Below are 18,146 nucleotides of genomic sequence, written 5' to 3' on the forward strand. Positions count from 1 at the left end.
ATTTATCAACTGAACATCCCGAAACTCAGTGAGCTAAGTATTTATTTTTGTACATGGGTGTATTGTCCACATGTATGTGTGTGTACCATGTTTGTGCGGTACCTGTGGAGTCCAAAAGAGTATGTTGGCTTCCCCTAGAACTAGGGTTGTGAGCTGTCATAGGTGCAGGGAATCTTACTTAACCCCAGTTCTCTGGAAGAGCAGCCGGGGTCTTTGATGGCTGAGCCATTGCTCCAGTCCTAAACAATGTACTTTCAAATGTGATTTTGCTCCCTTTCAGGAAAAAGTGCTAGAAGTTGAAGTTGTTAAATGTGCTTGGAATAAAACACGTTACTCTAATAACTGCATGAGCATTGTTTTTATAGTTGGTCTATTCTCATATAAGATATCATCATCATCATCATCATCATCATCATTTTACTTTTGAAAATATGGTTGGCAAGTAACTTGGGCGTGACTTTGTTCATCTGTGGTCCCTGCTCTACATAGAATGCTGAAGCAGAATAGCTTGAGCCCTCAACTGGAGACCAGCAAGACACTGAAGGAGCAGCAACGGGAAACGCATAAAGAAACTATTTGCGCCGAGGTAATGTAAGTCTAAGGTCAATAATCTTCCGTGTCAGTGGGTTTACGTTTCCCAGTATAAGGCTAGAAATGGACAGAAACAGCAGCACTGTTTCAACAAAGCTTATGTTGTTCAGAAAACATGTACAATGCGGGCTGGAGAGATGGCTTAGCAAAGAGCTGGACACGAGTTCCCAACTGTATCAGTCTACTCACAAGTTCATGGAGCTGCAGTGTTAATGCATATGGTACCCGCTTCTTACCTCCTTGGCATCTACGTTAATTACACATATTTCATATGTGTGTGCATATATATATATATACACATATATATATGCATTAAATGGTACTTTTCAAACATCCCGCACATGCCAGCATAGTAAATGAAGAACACTCAGAATTAAGCATGCAAAGTTGAAGGATTCTTTACATTGTCTGTATTGGGATAAAAGGCTGTTGCCACCACCGCCCAGCCCAGTCTTCAGAGTTTCTTATTTGATATCGTGTGCAGTTTAGGATATATTGACATGTTCTTATTATATTCATTTTGTTCCCTTCTCTTATTGTTGGTCTCCCCAAGATGTCTTGCACTATATTGAATCAATAGTGGAGAAAATGGACACCTTTGTCCTTTCCTGACCTTAATGAAAATTCTTTGACTTTTTCTTATTTAATATTTCCTAAGTTTTCCATTTGCTAATGGCTGCTTTCATTATATGAGGGATTCTTTTCTGTTTCCACTTTAGGACTTTAGTCGTGAGCAGATATTGCGTTTTGGTAAGGCCTCTTTTGTGAAAGGGGAAAAGTAAAAAACTTCTGCTTCCATTCATGTGATCTTGTGATTTCTGTGTTTATGTGATGTATTGCATTGATTTGTGTATGTTTAACATACGTTCCTGGGACAGAGCCACCTCGATTGTAAATGATACTTTTTATGTGTTGCTGAATTATGTTTACAACTTTTGTATCTCTGTTCTTTGGGAAGATTTGCCTGTAAAGATTTGCTGGAAAACTGTCAGCATTACTGTGCGTATATGTTTATTTGTATTATGTGTGGACGTGCATAACAAGGTAGAGTGGCCAGCTTGGTTCTCTTCTACCTTCATGGGGGTTTTGGGTATTGAACTCAGGTCATTAGGCTTGCATAGCAAGTGTCTTTACCTGATGAACCATCTTGTTGGCTCCGGGAGCTACTTTCTATTAGCATGGGAGACATCTGGCTTTTAGTATTTCTGTTGAGAAATGTCTAGTGTTAATTACTGTGTCTTTATATGTAACTTGGCTTTCTCTTGGGAACGTGTCCACTATTGGTATTTTTCCATTATTCTCTATACTAATGTTTTAAATGTAATACGACATATATAAGTGCTGGCCTATCTTTTCAGTTTTTATCCTAAATATTTCCCGAGTCAGAAGAGTGATCTCTCCCTATATTTAGGCAGTTTTCTGTCACAGTTTTATTGAGTATGTTCCTTTCACTGTCGCCTAAGGTTCCTCCCTCATGTTTCGTAAATGTAATCTTTTGGGTGAGGTTGATCTTACACGCTCTTCCGTTTATCTTGATTTGCTTTGTTTTTATCAGTGTCTGAGTGTTTCAAATACTTGAATTCTATTTATTTTGTATTATTTATGAGCTTTAAAAGTTTCCATAATTAGGTTTGTTTATTTATTTGTGTTTATATGTGAATATACCTGTGCCCTAGGGATATGTGGCCGTCAGAGGAATTAGTTCTTTTCTTTGACCCTGTGGGGCATCATCAGCTTTGGTGGTAAGTGCCTTAACCTACTGAGCCTCTCGCTAGCCCCTCTTGCTTGTCCTGTGAGTTTTTACGGAGTTTTTAACTTAGTGGCCTCTTCATTTGTAAGATTTTAACTTGATAATCATAGTTTTTCTGCAGCTTTTGAATACCTCTTTCATATCTTGTAATGCATTCCCAGTTTTATTGAAGTATATTTATTCATATTCTCTTTTATTCAGGATTCTATCTATCTATCTGTCTATCTATCTATCTATCTATCTATATCAATCATCTGTCATCTATGTATGTATATATGTATGTGTCATCTGTCATCATGTATGTATGTGTGTATGTATGCATAATCTATGTATGTATGTATGATGACTGTCATCTCTGTATCTATGTATCTGTCATGTGTATTTATGTATCTGTATACCTATTGATCATCCGTCTGTCATCTATCTACCTATGTATGTATGTGTGTCTGTCTCTATCTTTCTGTTTATCTGTCTGTCTGATTAAGCATTCTTATCATTATCTTTTGGAGTACTTTGATTTCATTTGATTCACTCTGTTTGGAATCCAGTGCCTGGAATTTGGTATTTTTCAAGAGGGTCATTCTACCATGATTCCTCATTTGTGCTTTGGGATTTCCATATCCCAGGTCATCTTGAATGTGTATAAACCTCCCCTCTAAATGCCATTTTCATGTAGAAACACATGACGTTGAGAAAGGTTCAGCGTTCTTTAGAAGTGGTTCGTGGGTGTGCAGTGCCCTGGTGGAGGTGAAACAACCCTTTGGATTGATTTTCTAGCTCCGCCATTCAGAGCTCAGCTTTGTATTTTTCAGTGAAAGAGTCACACAGCAAGGGAGATGGTCACTTATGAGATGACGCTCCAATTATTTAGCTTTGTGGTCATCGTTCTCCATAATTAGACCTGTATGCAGCCATAATGATGCTAGTCTGGAGTTGTTTAGTAACAAGACGAGCATTGGTGCTGCTCAGTCATCACTTAGCACATTGCTGACTTAAAGCCCATAAAGGAAACCACTGGCCATGCAATTAGGTAATTTTAAAGTACATCCACTCAGTCCTGATACCTGTTCATTGATATCGGTCCAGATGCCACTAGCTCGAATGTGATACACAGTTTAGCATAAAGTTTATGGCAATCCGCTTCTCTCGTGTTGTCCTCTGCATGCTTGAAGCTCTGTAGGGTTTTCCAAGAGGACGCCTACCTGATCAGAATCCAATATACCCTGCAGCAAAGGTTGGTAGTGAAGTCATCTAATGATGGCGTATAACCCACCCGACAACTTGGATAACTGAGCACGTTCCTAACCTTAAGGAATCTAGATCAGTGCCATTCACATCAAAACTCCAATGCCATTCACATCAAAACTCCAGTGCCATTCACATCAAAACTCCAATGTGAGGGGTTGGGGATTTAGCTCAAGGGGTTGGGGATTTAGCTCAGTGGTAGAGCGCTTGCCTAGCAAGCACAAGTCCCTGGGTTCGGTCTGAAAAAAAGAAAAAAGAAAAAAAAAACTCCAATGTGATTCTTTACAGAAATTGAAAAGAAAAAAACTTTTTAAATTTGTTTGGGAGCACAAAAGATAGCAAAAGCCAGTCTAAAGACAAAGGATAATATGGGAAGTATCATTGTAGCTGCTTTTAAGGTATATTAGAAAGCCACAGTAATAATGATAATAATTTTTAAGAAGCATGGTACTGGTATAACAGGTATGTGAGTCAGTGGAACAGAAGACTCAGACAGCGCCATGAAATTATAGCCACCCAACTTGAGACAAAGATGCAAAAACTACTCATCAAATAAAAAGCATCTGGGAAAATGGATATTATTGATGCAAAAATGCAACTCTATCCAGGCAGTGGTGGTGTGTGTATACCTTTAATCCCAGCACTTGGGAGGCAGAGGCAGGAGGATCTCTGTGAGTTGAAGACCAGTGTGGTCTATAGAGTAAGTTCCAAGACAGCCAGGGCTACACAGAAAAATCTGTCTCAAAAAAACAAAACAAGAAGCAACTCTAATCCCAAAGGGGATAGCAAATCACTTATTATGGAGCCAAAATAAGAGTGACCACAGATTGGCAGCACAGACTTTGGTCATAATAAATTCCGTGTTCCAACATGAAAGAGTTTTAATGAAGTTTTTGATACAAACCTAACAAAGCAGGTGATAAAGTGAGACACTGCAAATATATTGGTGGGAACATTAGGTAGGCATGCTGACAAAGTGGAGACAGCTGTGCACAGGCCAAAGCCCTCAATGCCTTTTCAGCTGTTACTGTATGGTTTAGGGAAAGGAAAGAAAATGTTTAGGTGACTATACCACACATGATGATATTGTGCCGGTGACAGAGAAAGCCTCATATTTTGTAAAGTTTAATAATTGATCATGAATTTTGTGGGTCTAGGTTTTAGGAAAAACAGAATGATCAAAGTATTGAAGGTGACTACAAGAATCTCTGGAGAATTCTAAGATGAATTTCATTTAATGAGAAAGTCATGTTCATGGTGAATCTTGGATCAATAAGTTTTCAAAACAAAGAATATCAAACATTGCCCAATATGTGACTGGAAAATTTAAATGCGCAAACATTGAGGGCATGGAGTAACATAAAACCACGAGAAATAGGTGCAAGGGCTCTAAAAATTTAACTTCCTGCAGAAAAATGGGGGGGGGGGGGAAGCATCTTTAAGTGACTGGAAAGATGATTCTGAGCGCTTACTGTTCTTGTAGAGGACCTGAGTTCAGTTTCCAGCACCCATATTTTGGCTTACAACCGTTTGTAACTCGGTTCCTGGGGATCCAAGGCTCTCTTCTGGCATCCGTAAATAATATCTATACATGTGTACAAAACACTTATAGATCTAAGATAAAAGTAAACCTTTTGAAAACTAAGATATTATATCAAATGAGCCTTGGAGTATGGTTCCAAGGACCAGTTCAGTAAAAATGAATTTTGATGTTAGAATCTCTCTTCAAGAGAAGAATTATTAATATGTAAGTATTTATAAACATACCAAGGTATTGTCTCCTAGCATTTTTCATTTGAGCAGTATTACATGTAAAAAGCAAGGCAGAAATAGTATTAAATGTGCTTGAATGTTTTTTATACTTGATAATAGTGGATATGGAACTTTGATTGATGTATCTATTCAGCTTACATATTCCTATTGGATATGAAATTAATAGTTCTCATGGGTCATTAATACATAAACTTGTTCCATTGTACTCACTTTTTATAGACCTCAAACAGAATTTTTAAAGTAGTCAAGATGGAGAGACTTCCAGCAGTGACCCTTAAAGCACACTGGGAACATGAGAACTTGTGTTCCTGTGTAACACCTTGATTCTTAGGGTTTTTCTGCTGTGGTGAAACACTATGATCAAAAGCAACTTGGAGAGGAAAGAGTTTATTCCCCTACACTTCCTTATCACAGCTCCTCATTGAAGGCGGGCAGGGCAGGAACCTGGAGACAGGAACTGATGCAGAGGCCATGAAGAAGTGCTGGTCACTGGCTTACTCCTCATGGATTGCTCAGCCTGCTTTCTTATAGCACCAAGGACTACCAGGCCATGGTTGGCACCATCTACAATGGGCTGGACTCTCCCATATCAATCACTAAGAAAATATCCTATAGCTTTGTTTACAGCTCAGTCTTAGAGAGGTAATTTTTTAATTGAGGTTTCTTCCTCTGACATGATTCCAGCTTGTGTCTTGTTGACATAAACCAGCACACATGTAATATTTATTTGTTTGTAGATTGCCTCATTGATCGTTCATCTTTATATTGCTTAATTTACATTGAACACTAATATGAGAATGAGGAATATCTAGAAAGTGCCTGTAAATATGAGGGGTGTGGAAAACCCTTCAGTTCTTTCTCATGTTTTAGAGCCATAAAAATATCTCAAAGTTGAGAGAAACTATGAATGAAAGCTATGTAAAAAAAAAGCCAATAGGTGTTGATAAGGTTTTTAACTCCTCTGTCAATGATCAAGTAACCATAAGTGTGTGGGCTCATTTCTGGGTTTTCAATTCTATTGCATTCATCTACCTGCCTGTCTCAGTACCAATATCATGCAGAGTTTATCACTATTGCTCTGTAATACTGCCTGAGGCCAGGGATGGTGATTCCCCCAGAAGGTTTTATTGTTGAGGATAGTTTTCACTATCCTGGGCTTTTTGTTATTCCAAATGAATTTGCAAATTGCTCTTTCTAACTCCATGAAGAATTGAGTTGGAATTTTGATGGGGATTGCGTTGAATCTGTAGATCACTTTTGGCAAAGTGGCCATTTTTACAATATTAATCCTGCCAACCCATGAGCATGGGAGATCTTTCCATCTTCTGAGATATTCCTCAATTTCTTTCTTCAGAGACTTGAAGTTCTTGTCATACAAATTTTTCACTTACTTGGTTAGAGTCACACCAAGGTATTTTATATTATTTGTGACTATTGTGAAGGATGTCGTTTCATTAATTTTTTTCTGAGCCTGTTTATCCTTTGAGTAGAGGAAGGCTGCTGATTTGTTTGAGTTAATTTTATACCCAGCCACTTCGCTGAAGTTGTTTATCAGGCTTAGTAGTTTTCTGGTGGAACTTTTGGGGTCACTTAAGTATACTATCCTATCATCTGCAAATAGTGATATTTTGACTTCTTCCTTTCCAATCTGTATCCCTTTGATCTCCTTTTGTTGTCTGATTGCTCTGGCTAGAACTTCAAGAACTATATTGAATAAGTAGGGAGAGAGTGGGCAGCCTTGTCTAGTCCCTGATTTTAGTGGGATTGCTTCAAGTTTCTCTCCATTTAGTTTAATGTTAGCGACTGGTTTGCTGTATATGGCTTTTACTATGTTTAGGTATGGGCCTTGAATTCCTATTCTTTCCAGGACTTTTATCATGAAGGGGTGTTGAATTTTGTCAAATGCTTGCTCAGCATCTAATAAGATGATCATGTGGTTTTTATCTTTCAGTTTGTTTATATAGTGGATTATGTTTATGGTTTTCCGTATATTAAACCATCCCTGCATGCCTGGGATGAAGCCTACTTGATCATGACGGATGATCATTTTGATGTGTTTTTGGATTCGGTTTGCAAGAATTTTATTGAGTATTTTTGTGTCGATATTCATAATGGAAATTGGTCTGAAGTTCTCTTTCTTTGGTCTTTTTTGTGGTTTTGGTATGAAGGTAATTGTGGCTTCATAGAAAGAATTGGGTAGTGTTCCTTCTGTTTCTATTTTGTGGATTAGTTGGTCTTCTATGAAGGTCTGATAGAATTCTGCACTAAACCCATCTGGTCCTGTGCTTTTATTGCTTGGGAGTCTTTTAATAACTGTTTCTATTTCTTTAGGGGTTACGGGACTGCTTAGATGGCTTATCTGATCCAGATTTAACTTTGATACCTGTTATCTATCTAGAAAAATGTCCATTTCATTCAGATTTTCCAGTTTTGTTAACTATAGGCTTTTGAAGTAGGATCTGATGATTTTTTGAATTTCCTTAGATTCTGTTGTTGTGTTTCCCTGTTTATTTCTGATTTTGTTAATTTGGATACTCTTTCTGTTCCCTCTGGTTAGTCTGGCTAAGGATTTATCTATCTTGTTGATTTTCTCAAAGAACCAGCTTCTGGTTTTTGTTAATTCTTTGTATAGTTCTTTTTGTTTCTACTTGGTTGATTTCAGTCCTGAGTTTGATTTCCTGCCTTCTACTCTTCTTGGGTGTATTTGCTTCTTTTTGTTCTAGAGCTTTTAGGTGTGCTGTCAAGCTGCTAGTGTATGCTCTCTACAGTTTCTATTTGAAGGCACTCAGAGCTATGAGTTTTCCTCTTAGCACTGCTTTCATTGTGTCCCATAAGTTTGGGTACGTTGTGCCTTCATTTTCATTGAATTCTAAAAAATCTTTAATTTCTCTTTTTATTTCTTCCTTGTCCCACTTATCATTGAGTAGAGTGTTGTTCAACTTCTATGTGTATGTGGGCTTTCTGTCATTTTTGTTGTTATTGAAGACCAGCCTTACTCCATAGTGATCTATTGGATGCATGGGATTATTTCAATCTTCTTGTACCTGTTGAGGCCTATTTTGTAACAGATTATATGGTCAATTTTGGAGAATGTACCATGAGGTGGTGAGAAGAAGGTATATTTTTTTTTGTTTTAGGATGAAAAGGTCTATAGGTATCTGTTGGTTCATAACTTCTATTAGTTTCTCTGTGTCTCTGTTTTGATTCTGTTTCCATGATCTGTCCATTGATGAGAGTGGGGTGTTGAAATCTCCTACTATTATTGTGTGAGGTGCAATGTGTTCTTTGAGTTTTAGTAAGGTTTCTTTTTTGTATGTAGGTGCCCTTGCATTTGGAGCATAGATATTCAGGATTGAGAGTTCTTGGTGAATTTTTCTTTTGATGAATATGAAGTGTCCTTCCTTATCTTTTTTGATAACTTTTGGTTAAAAGTCGATTTTATTCGATATTAGAATGGCTACTGCAGCTTGTTTCTTGGGACCATTTGCTTGGAAAATTGTTTTCCAGCCTTTTACTCTGAGGTAGTGTCTGACTTTATCACTGAGGTGTGTTTCCTGTGTACAGCAAAATGCTGGGTACTCTTTATGTATCCAGTCTGTTAGTCTATGTCTTATTATTGGGGTATTGAGTCCATTGATGTTAAGAGGTATTAAGGAATTGTTGCTTCCTTTATTTTTGTTGTTAGAGGTAGAATTATGTTTGTGTAGCTATTTTTGGTTTGTTGCAAGACTACTTTCTTGCTTTTGCTGGGGTGTAGTTTCCCTCCTTGTTTTGGAGTTTTCCATTTATTATCCTTTGTAGGACTGGATTTGGGTAAAGATATTGTGTAAATTTAGTTTTGTCGTGGAATATCTTTGTTTCTCCATCTATGATGAGAGTTTTGCTGGATATAATAGCCTGGGCTGGCATTTGTGTTCTCTTGAGAATCTGTCCAGGATCTTCTGGCTTTCGTAGTCTCTGGTGAGAAGTCTGGTGTAATTCTGATAGGTCTGCTTTTATATGTTACTTGACCTTTTTCCCTTACTGCTTTTAATATTCTTTCTTTGTTTTGTGCATTTGTTGTTTTGACTATTATGTGACAGGAAGAATTTTTCTGGTCCAGTCTATTTGGGATTCTGTAGGCTTCTTGTATGTTTATGGGCAGCTCTTTTTTAGGTTAGGAAAGTTTTCTTCTATAATTTTGTTGAAGATATTTACTGGCCCTTTAAGTTGGGAATCTTCACTCTCTTCTATACCTATTATCCTTAGGTTTGATCTTCTCATTGTGTGCTGGATTTCCTGGATGTTTTGGGTTAGGAACTTTTTGTGTTTTGTATTTTCTTTTGAGTATCATGTCAATGTTTCCTATAGTATCTTTTGCCCCTGAAATTCTCTCTTCTATCTCTTGAATTCTGTTGGTGATACTTGGGTCTATGACTCCTGTTCTCTTTCCTAGGTTTCCTATCTCTAGGGTTGTCCTCCTTTGTGATTTCTTCATTGTTTCTATTTCCATTTTTAGGTCCTGGATGGTTTTGTTCAATTCCTTCACCCATTTGGTTGTGTTTTCCTGTAATTCTTTAAGGTATTTTTGTGTTTCCTCTTTAAGGACTTCTATTTGTTTACCTGTGTTTTCCTGTGTTTCTTTAAGGGAGTTATTTATGTTCTTCTTAAAGTCCTCTATCATCATCATGAGATGTGAGTTCAAATCCAAATCTTGCTTTCCCGGTGTGTTTGGATATCCAGTATTTGTTTTGGTGGGAGATCTGGGCTCTGATGGTGCCAAGTAGCCTTGGTTTCTGCTGCTTAGGTTCTTGTACTGCCTCTCAACATCGGGTTTTCTATGGTGTTACTTGGTCTTGCTGTCTCCTACTGGACCCTGTCCCTCCTGTGAGCATGTGGGCCTGAGAACCTGTGATTTTAGGTGTGTAGCACTCCTGGGAGACCAGCTCTCTCTGGGCAGGATTTGGGTATGGAGACCTGTGCCACGGTGTGGCACAGATGGAGACCAGAAGGATCCTGTTCCCAGTCACTCTGGGACACAGATGGAAACTGGAATCTTGTTTTCTTTTTTAATTAAATTACTTTATTTACTCACATTCCAAATGTTGTTCCCCTTCCCATTCCTTTCTCCTAGAATTTGTCACCTCATCCCCCCTCCCACTTGCCTCTGATAGGTTCCTCTTCCCCACCTACCCACCAATCCCCTCAGCCACACACCACTAGTACCTTATCCCCACAACACGCACCTTCCCTGGGGTATCAAGTCTGTACAGAGGCCTCTCTCCTATACTTCATAAGTGTTGGTGGCTACGGACCATGTATGCTCCTTTGTTGGTAGCTTAGTCTCTGTCTGGGAGCTCTAAGGCATCTGTGTTAGTTGATATTGTTGTTCTTCCTATGAGGTTGCAATTCCTTTCAGCTCCCTCAGTCCTTCACCTAAACTCTTCTGTAGGAGGAAATGCAGGGATAAAAACGGAGCAGAGACTGAAGAAAAGGCCATCCAGTGACCAGCCCAACTAGGGATCCATCCCATTCCAGGCACCAAAGCCTGATACTATTACTGATGCCATGTTGTGCATGAGTCTAGTACAACTGTCCTCTAAGAGGGTCTACCAGCAGATGGCTGAGACAGATGCAGATACTCAGCCAACCATTGGGCTGAGGTCAGGGACTGTGAGTCACTTTAGAGTTTGAGTGGAATGTTAGATCTATTTGATTTGTGACATCCCCTAACTCCAGAGTTTCTGTAGTTTTTGTCAGGGTGACCTTTCTTGGGAAGAAAGAGGTATTGAAATCACCCACTATCATTGTGTTAGGGTCAGTACATAATATAAGAAAACAGCTGACAGGAGCCAAACATGGGTGTCTCCTAAGAGGCTCTGCCAGAGCCATACTGATACAGAAGAGGATACTTGCACCTAACCATTGGACTGGGCATGACCCCAATGGAGGAGTTAGAGAAAAGTTTGCAACCCCATAGAAAGAACAATAACATCAGCCAGCCAGACCCAACCAGAGCTCCCAGGGACTAAACTACCAACCAATGACTAAACATGGGGGGACCCATAACTCCAGCCACATATGTAGCAGAGGATGGCATTGTCCGGCATCAATAGGAGGAAGAGCCCTTAGTCCCGTGAAGGCTTGTTTCCCCAACATAGGGGAATGTCAGGGCATTGTGGCGGGGGTGGGTGGGTGGGAGTGGGAGCAACCTCATAGAAGCAGGGGGAGTTGCAAGGAGGTATGGGAGAGGGGAGAAAGGGTATAACATTTGAAATGTAAATACATAAAATATCCAAGAAAAATAAAATTTAAAAAGAAAGAAAACAGCATCCTACAGACTTGGAAAAGATCTTCACTAACCCTACATCGAATAGAGGGCTAATATAAAGATATATAAAAAAACTCAAGAAGTTAGACTCCAATAAACCAAATAGTAGTGCTCATACTTTATTCAGCTGGTACTTAAAGAGAGAGAAAAGAGGTGAGTGAAAATGATCCAAGGGTTGGAAATGATGAGAACTTTGAGTTAAAAACCCAAGATGTTGGTTCAGAGACTGATGAGAAATTCATGGAGTAGATCAGAGAGATGCTCACAGTGGTTCTCAACCTGTAAGTCTTACCCTTTTGGGAAACCTCTATATCCAGAAATATTTATGTTATGATAACAGTACAAAATTATAGTTATGAAGTAGAGACAAACATTTTATGGTGGGAGGGGGCACTGCAACATAAAGGACCGTATTAAAGCATTGTAGCATTAGAAAGGTAGAGAAAGAAACTGGCAGATAAAGAGGTGTGCTGATGAACTGAGTTCAATCCTAGGGACCCACATGGTGAGAGGTTAGAATGGACTTGCAAGTTTAAGCAACATGTCTGTTTTTGTACCAATACCATGCAGTTTTTAATCACTATTGCCCTGTAGTACAGCCTGAGACCGGAAATGGTGATACTTACAGGAGTTCTTTTATTGTTCAGGATTGTTTTAGTTATTCTGGGCCTTTTGTTTCCCCATATGAATTGCTTTTTCAAGGTCTGTAAAACAGTTATGTTGGAATTTTGATGGGAATTATTTTGAATCTGAAGATTGTTTTTGTAAGGTGGCCATTTTCGCTATGATAATCCTACAGATCCATGAACATGGGAGTTCTTTCCCTCTTCTGAAGTCTTCAATTTTTTCAGGGACTTGAAATTCTTTTTTTTTTTCTTTTTTTCGGAGCTGTGGACCGAATCCAGGGCCTTGTGCTTGCTAGGCAAGCACTCTACCACTGAGCTAAATCCCCAACCCCTTGAAATTCTTGTCATACAGATCTTTTACTTGGTTGGTTAGAATTATACCAATGTGTTTTATATTATTTTTGGCTATTATAAAGGGTGTTATTTCCTTGATCTCTCTCTCAGTTTATCATTTGTATAAAGGAGGGCTACTGATTTGTTTGAGTTAATTTTATATCCAGCTACTTTGCTGAAGTTGTTTATCAGTTGTAAGAGTTCTCTGGTAGAATTTTTGGGATGACTTATGTACACTATCATGTCATCTGTGAATAGTGATACCTTGACTTCTTCCTTTCCAATTCGTATCTCTTTGATCTCCTTTTGTTATCTTTTGTTCTTGCTAAAAGTTTAAATACCATATTGAATAGGTATGGAGAGAGTGGACAGCCTGATCTTGTTCCTGATTTTAGCAAGATTGCTTTAAGTTTTTCTCCATTTACTTTGATGGTGGCTATTGGCTTGGCATGTATTTCTTTCATTATGTTTAAGTATGTGCCTTGAAGCTCTGATCTCTCCAAGACTTAATGTAAAGGAATGTTAGATTTGTCAAAGACTTTTTCAGCTTCTAATGAGATGATCATGTGATTTTTTTCTTTCATTTTGTTTATGTAGTGGACTATGTTGATGGATTTTCATATATTGAACCATCCCTGTGTCCCTGGGATGAAGGCCACTTCATCTTGATGATGTTTTTGATGTATTCTTGCATTTGGTTTGCAAAAATTGAGTATTTTTGTGTCAATGTTCATAAGTAAAATTGGTCTGAAGTTCTCTTTCTTGTTGAATCTTTGTGTGGTTTATGTATCAGGGTGACTGTGGCCTCATAGAACGAGTTAGGTAGTGTTCCTTCTGTTTCTAGTTTGTGGAATAATTTGAGGAGTATTGTTATTAGTTCTTCTTTGAAAGTCTGGTAGAATTCTGCACTAAAACTATCTGCCCTGAGTTTCTTTTGGTCAGAAGAACTGTAATGACTGTTTCTATTTCCTTAGATAGTTTACCTGATCTTTTTTTTTAATTTTCAAATAATTAAAAGTATTTTCCAAAAGAACAAAAGAAATAGTATTATGACTTCTAAGGAAAACTAGGTCCCAGGGGAAATATCCTCATTCAGCACTTCTGTTCAATGAGCACCGCAAACCACAAGGATCCAACGTGAATACAGGGTCCAACTGAATCCTTCTCAACTTTTGTGAGACTTAGGTAATTGAATCCAAATCATTCTTTGTCACCCGCATTAGTCTGGAGTCAGTTGTGGGAGAAAGAAACCTGGGTTAATTTCTGAGTATCTCTTCAGCTTGAAGATTTGAGAAATAAAGATGCCTCAGATATTTTGGTAGATGAAGTCAGTCAAAAAAAGCCCAAGCTAGACCCTGCATGGACGTAGCATCACCTGAAGGTGGATGGCCTCTGTTTCTGCCTCATCTTTCTGGGTTCCTTATAAACTGTCCATAATATAGCTTCAGGAAGCCAGGGACTACGCCATCACTCCATTGTGCTCTTTTCTGGCCTAGCACCTTGCCCAATATTTAGCCTATAATAGATGTTCAATAAACATTTGCTGAGTTCATGTAGAGTGAATGAAGGGTGACTGGATCAGTTGTCACTTTTTCAGGGTGCAGGAACAGTAGAAGGAAGCAGGTTGCTGTGAGCTGAATCTCTGGACGTGAGAGGGGGAAGGCCTGATTTAGCTCTGCAATTGGAGGATTGGTTCCACTTAGGATGAGCCTTTTCGCAACATCCTTTAACAGTTGTGTAGAGTTTCAGTCCATTATCATCATGGTGACATGTAGGCAGATGAAGTGCTGGAGGAGCTGAGAGTTCTGAATCTTGACCTTTTAAAGGCAACAGAAGGAACTGTTAGTTTACCTGATTTGGATTTGACTTTGGTAAGTGGTGTCTGTCTAGAAAATTATCCATTTCATTTAGATTTTCCAGTTTTGAGGAGTACAGGCTTTGAAGTAAGACCTGATGGTTTTTAAAATTTCCTCAGTTTGTGTTGTGATGTCTCCCTATTCATTTCCGGTTTTGTTAATTTGGATACTTCTCTGTGCCTTTTAGTTAGTTGGGCTAAGGGTTTGTCTCTCTTGTTGGTTTTCTCAAAGAACCAGCTCTTGGTTTTGTTGATTGTATGTATTGTTCTCTTTGTTTCTAGTTGATCAATTTCAGCCCCATGTTCCACTATTTCCTGCCATCTACTCCTTTGGGTGAGTTTGCTTCTTATTGTTCTAGAGCTTCAGGTATGTTGTTACGTTGCTAGTATGAGATATCTCCAATTTCTTTACAAAAGATTAGATCACTCCAATTTCTTTTCTTTTGCATTTTTATTCCCCTTCAAATGTTATTCCCCTTCCTAGTTCCCCCTTTCATATCCCCCCTCCCCTTGATTCTATGAGGATGCTCCCACTCCCACATACCAACTCCCACTTCACCACCCTGGCTTTCCCCTATACTGGGGCAATGAGACTTCACAGGACCAAGGGCTTCTCATCCTATTGATGCCAGGCAATGCCACCCTCTGCTACACATGGAGTCATGGGTTCCTCCATGTGTATGTACTCTTTGGTTGGTGGTTTAGTTCTGGGAGCTCTGGTGGGGACTGGTTGGTTGATATTGTTCTTCCTATGGTGTTGCAAACCCCTCCAGTTTCTTTATGAAGGCACTTACTGCTATGAATTTTCCTCCTAGCACTGCTTTCATTTTGTCCCATAAACTTGTGTATGTTGTACATTCATTTTCATTGAATTCTGGAATATATATATATATATATATATATATATATATATATATATATGTTAGACCCTTTCAGTTCATAACTTCAGTTTCATTGTTTTTCTTTTTTTTAAGATTTATTTATTTATTATATATAAGTACACTGTAGCTGTCTTCAGATACACCAGAAGAGGGCATCGAATCTCTTTACAGATGGTTGTGAGCCACCATGTGGTTGCTGGGAATTGAACTCAGGACCTCTGGAAGAGCAGTCGGGTGCTCTTAACCACTGAGCCATCTCTCCAGCCCTGTTTTTTATTTTTTAGTTTTTGTTTTGATGTTTTGTTAAAGTCCCTCATTATTATTGTGCATGGTTCAATGTGTGATTTGAGCTTTAGTAAAGTTTCTTTTATAAATGTGGGTGCCCTTGCATTTGGAGCATAATATTTAGAAGCAAGAGTTGTTTGGTAGGTTTTTACTTTGATGAGAATGAAGTGTCCTTCCTTATCTTTTTTGATAACTTTGGTTGAAGGTTTTATTCGATATTAGAATCGCTACTCCAGCTTGTTTCTTGGGTCCATTTGCTTGGGAACCCTTTTCCAGCCCTTTACTCTGAGGTAGTGTCTGTCTTTGTTGCTGAGGTGTGTTTCTTTTATGCAGCAGAATGATGGATCTTGTTTCAGTTTGTTATGCTGTGTCTTTTGTTGGTTAATTTAGTCCACTGATGTTGAGAGATTATTAATGACCAATGGTTATTAGTTCATGTTATTTTGATGTTGGTGGTGATACTGTGCATGTGCAACTCTCCTTTTAATTTTTCTGTGAGAAGATTATTTTATTGTTTCTTTGGGTAGGGTTACTGTTCTTGTGTTAGAGTGTTCCTTTTAGTATCCTCTGTAGGGCTGGCTTAGAAGAAAGATATTGTGCAAAATTTGTCATGGAATATCTTGGTTTCTCCATCTATGATGATTGAAAATTTTGCCGGGTATATTTTTCTGAACTGGCATCTGTTTTCTGTGGTCTCTTAAGGTCTGCAAGACATCTTTCCAGCATCTTCTGGCTTTTAGATTCTCTGAGACGCCAGGTGTAATTCTAATTGATCTGCTTTTATATTTATGTTATGTGACTTTTATCCCTTGAGGCTTTTAATATTCTTTCTTTGTTCTGTACATTTAGTATTTTTATTATTATGTGGCAGGAGGATTTTCTCTTCTGATCCAATATATTTGGTCTTCTGTAAGCTTCTTGTATGTTTATATCCTTCCCTTTCTTTAGGTTAGAGAAGTTTCCTTCTATAATTTTGTTGAAGATCCTTTCTGGCCATTTGAACTGGGAATCTTTACCCTCTTCCATTCCCTGTTCTATTCTTCTATTCTATACCCTCTTCTATTCTATTCTTCTATTATTTTTCGGTTTGGCCTTTTCATAGTATCCCAAATCTTCTCTATGTTTTGAGTTAGAAACTTTTTTTTTTACATTAGGGGTGTGTGTGTGTGTGTGTGTGTGTGTGTGTGTGTGTGTGTGTGTGTGTGTGTATTGCTGTATTGATTTCTTCTATGATATCTCCAGGCCTGAGATTCTCTCTTCCATCTCTTGTATTCTGTTGGTGATGTTTATGCCTGTAGTTCCTGTTCTCTTTCCTAGTTTTTTCATCTCCAGGGTGGCTCCGTTTGCGTTTTTTTTTTTTTTATTGTTTTTATTTCCATTTTTAGGTCTTGGGCTTTTTTATTCATTTCCTTCAGCTCTTTGATTGTATTTTCCTGTATTTCTTTAAGGAATTTATTTGTTTCCTTTTTAAGGGCTTCTATCTGTTTGGTTGTGTTTTCCTTTGTTTCTTTAAAGGTTTTATTTATATACCTTTTAAAGGCCTCTATCATCTTCATGAGATGATATTTAAGGTCACAGTCTTGCTCTTCAGGTATGTGAGGATATCCAGGGCTTGCTGTAGTAGGAGAGCTGGGGTCTGATGGTGCCTTATTGCATTGGCTTCTGTTGATTATGTTCTTGCACTTGCCTTTTGCTATCTGGTTGTTTTTGGTGTTGGCTGGCCTGGTAGTCCCTGGGACCACCTCTGGATAAGCCTCTGGGATTTGTTGTCTCAGATAGCTGCAGGTCTCGAACATTCTTGATTGGTTGCAATGGAGGTGTGGGCTGGAAGGGAGATGCAGCTCCCATAGGGTTAGGCAGAGCTCACAGGTGCTGGGCTTGCAGGACTCTGGGTGGACAGGGTGGGGATCTTGGGGCATGGGTGTCTCGTCTGTGTGTTCCATGTTGCAACAGGCCCCCTGGAGGCAGGGGGATGGCATGCCTAGCCTCAATTGCATGTGGAGGTGTGGTCTGGAAGAACTTCGTTTTTCTTATTAACTGAACAATAATGAATTGTGTAAACATATCACATTTTCATTATTCATTCATAAGTTGTTTGGCATCTCGGCTATTTCCAGTTTCTGGCTGTTATCAATAGAGCAGCAATGAGCAGGGATGAGTAAGTCTGTAGAAGAAACAATCCTGTGTATAAATGGTCAAGAATGGCATAACTGGATATCAGGATAGATTCATTCTTGGCGTGAAAAAACTTCATGCTAACTTACATGGTGGTGGTACAAGTTTCCATGCCTACCAGCAATGAATAAGTATCCCCATTCCCCACATCCTTGCCTTCATGTGCTGACATTTGTTTTATTGATCTTTGCCATTCTGACTGTGGGCAAGACCGAATCCTAAGGTGGTTTTCATTTGTATTTCTCTGAGGGCTAAGGATGCTGAACTTTCTTTCAGTAGTTTAAAGCCATTTGCATTTCATTTTATGAGACCTTCTGCTCAG

General features: G+C 38.7%; 1 protein-coding gene across 1 annotated transcript in view; it reads left to right on the top strand.

Annotated features, from left to right (window-relative positions):
- The window catches only part of Ftl1l5 (ferritin light chain 1 like 5), a 576,109-nt gene that overhangs the window by 438,366 nt on the left and 119,597 nt on the right, over positions 1–18,146 (top strand). The gene's annotated exons all lie outside the window — the stretch shown is intronic.

The sequence above is a fragment of the Rattus norvegicus genome, chromosome 7 (genome assembly GCF_036323735.1).
Source record: "Rattus norvegicus strain BN/NHsdMcwi chromosome 7, GRCr8, whole genome shotgun sequence".
Taxonomy (NCBI): domain Eukaryota; kingdom Metazoa; phylum Chordata; class Mammalia; order Rodentia; family Muridae; genus Rattus; species Rattus norvegicus.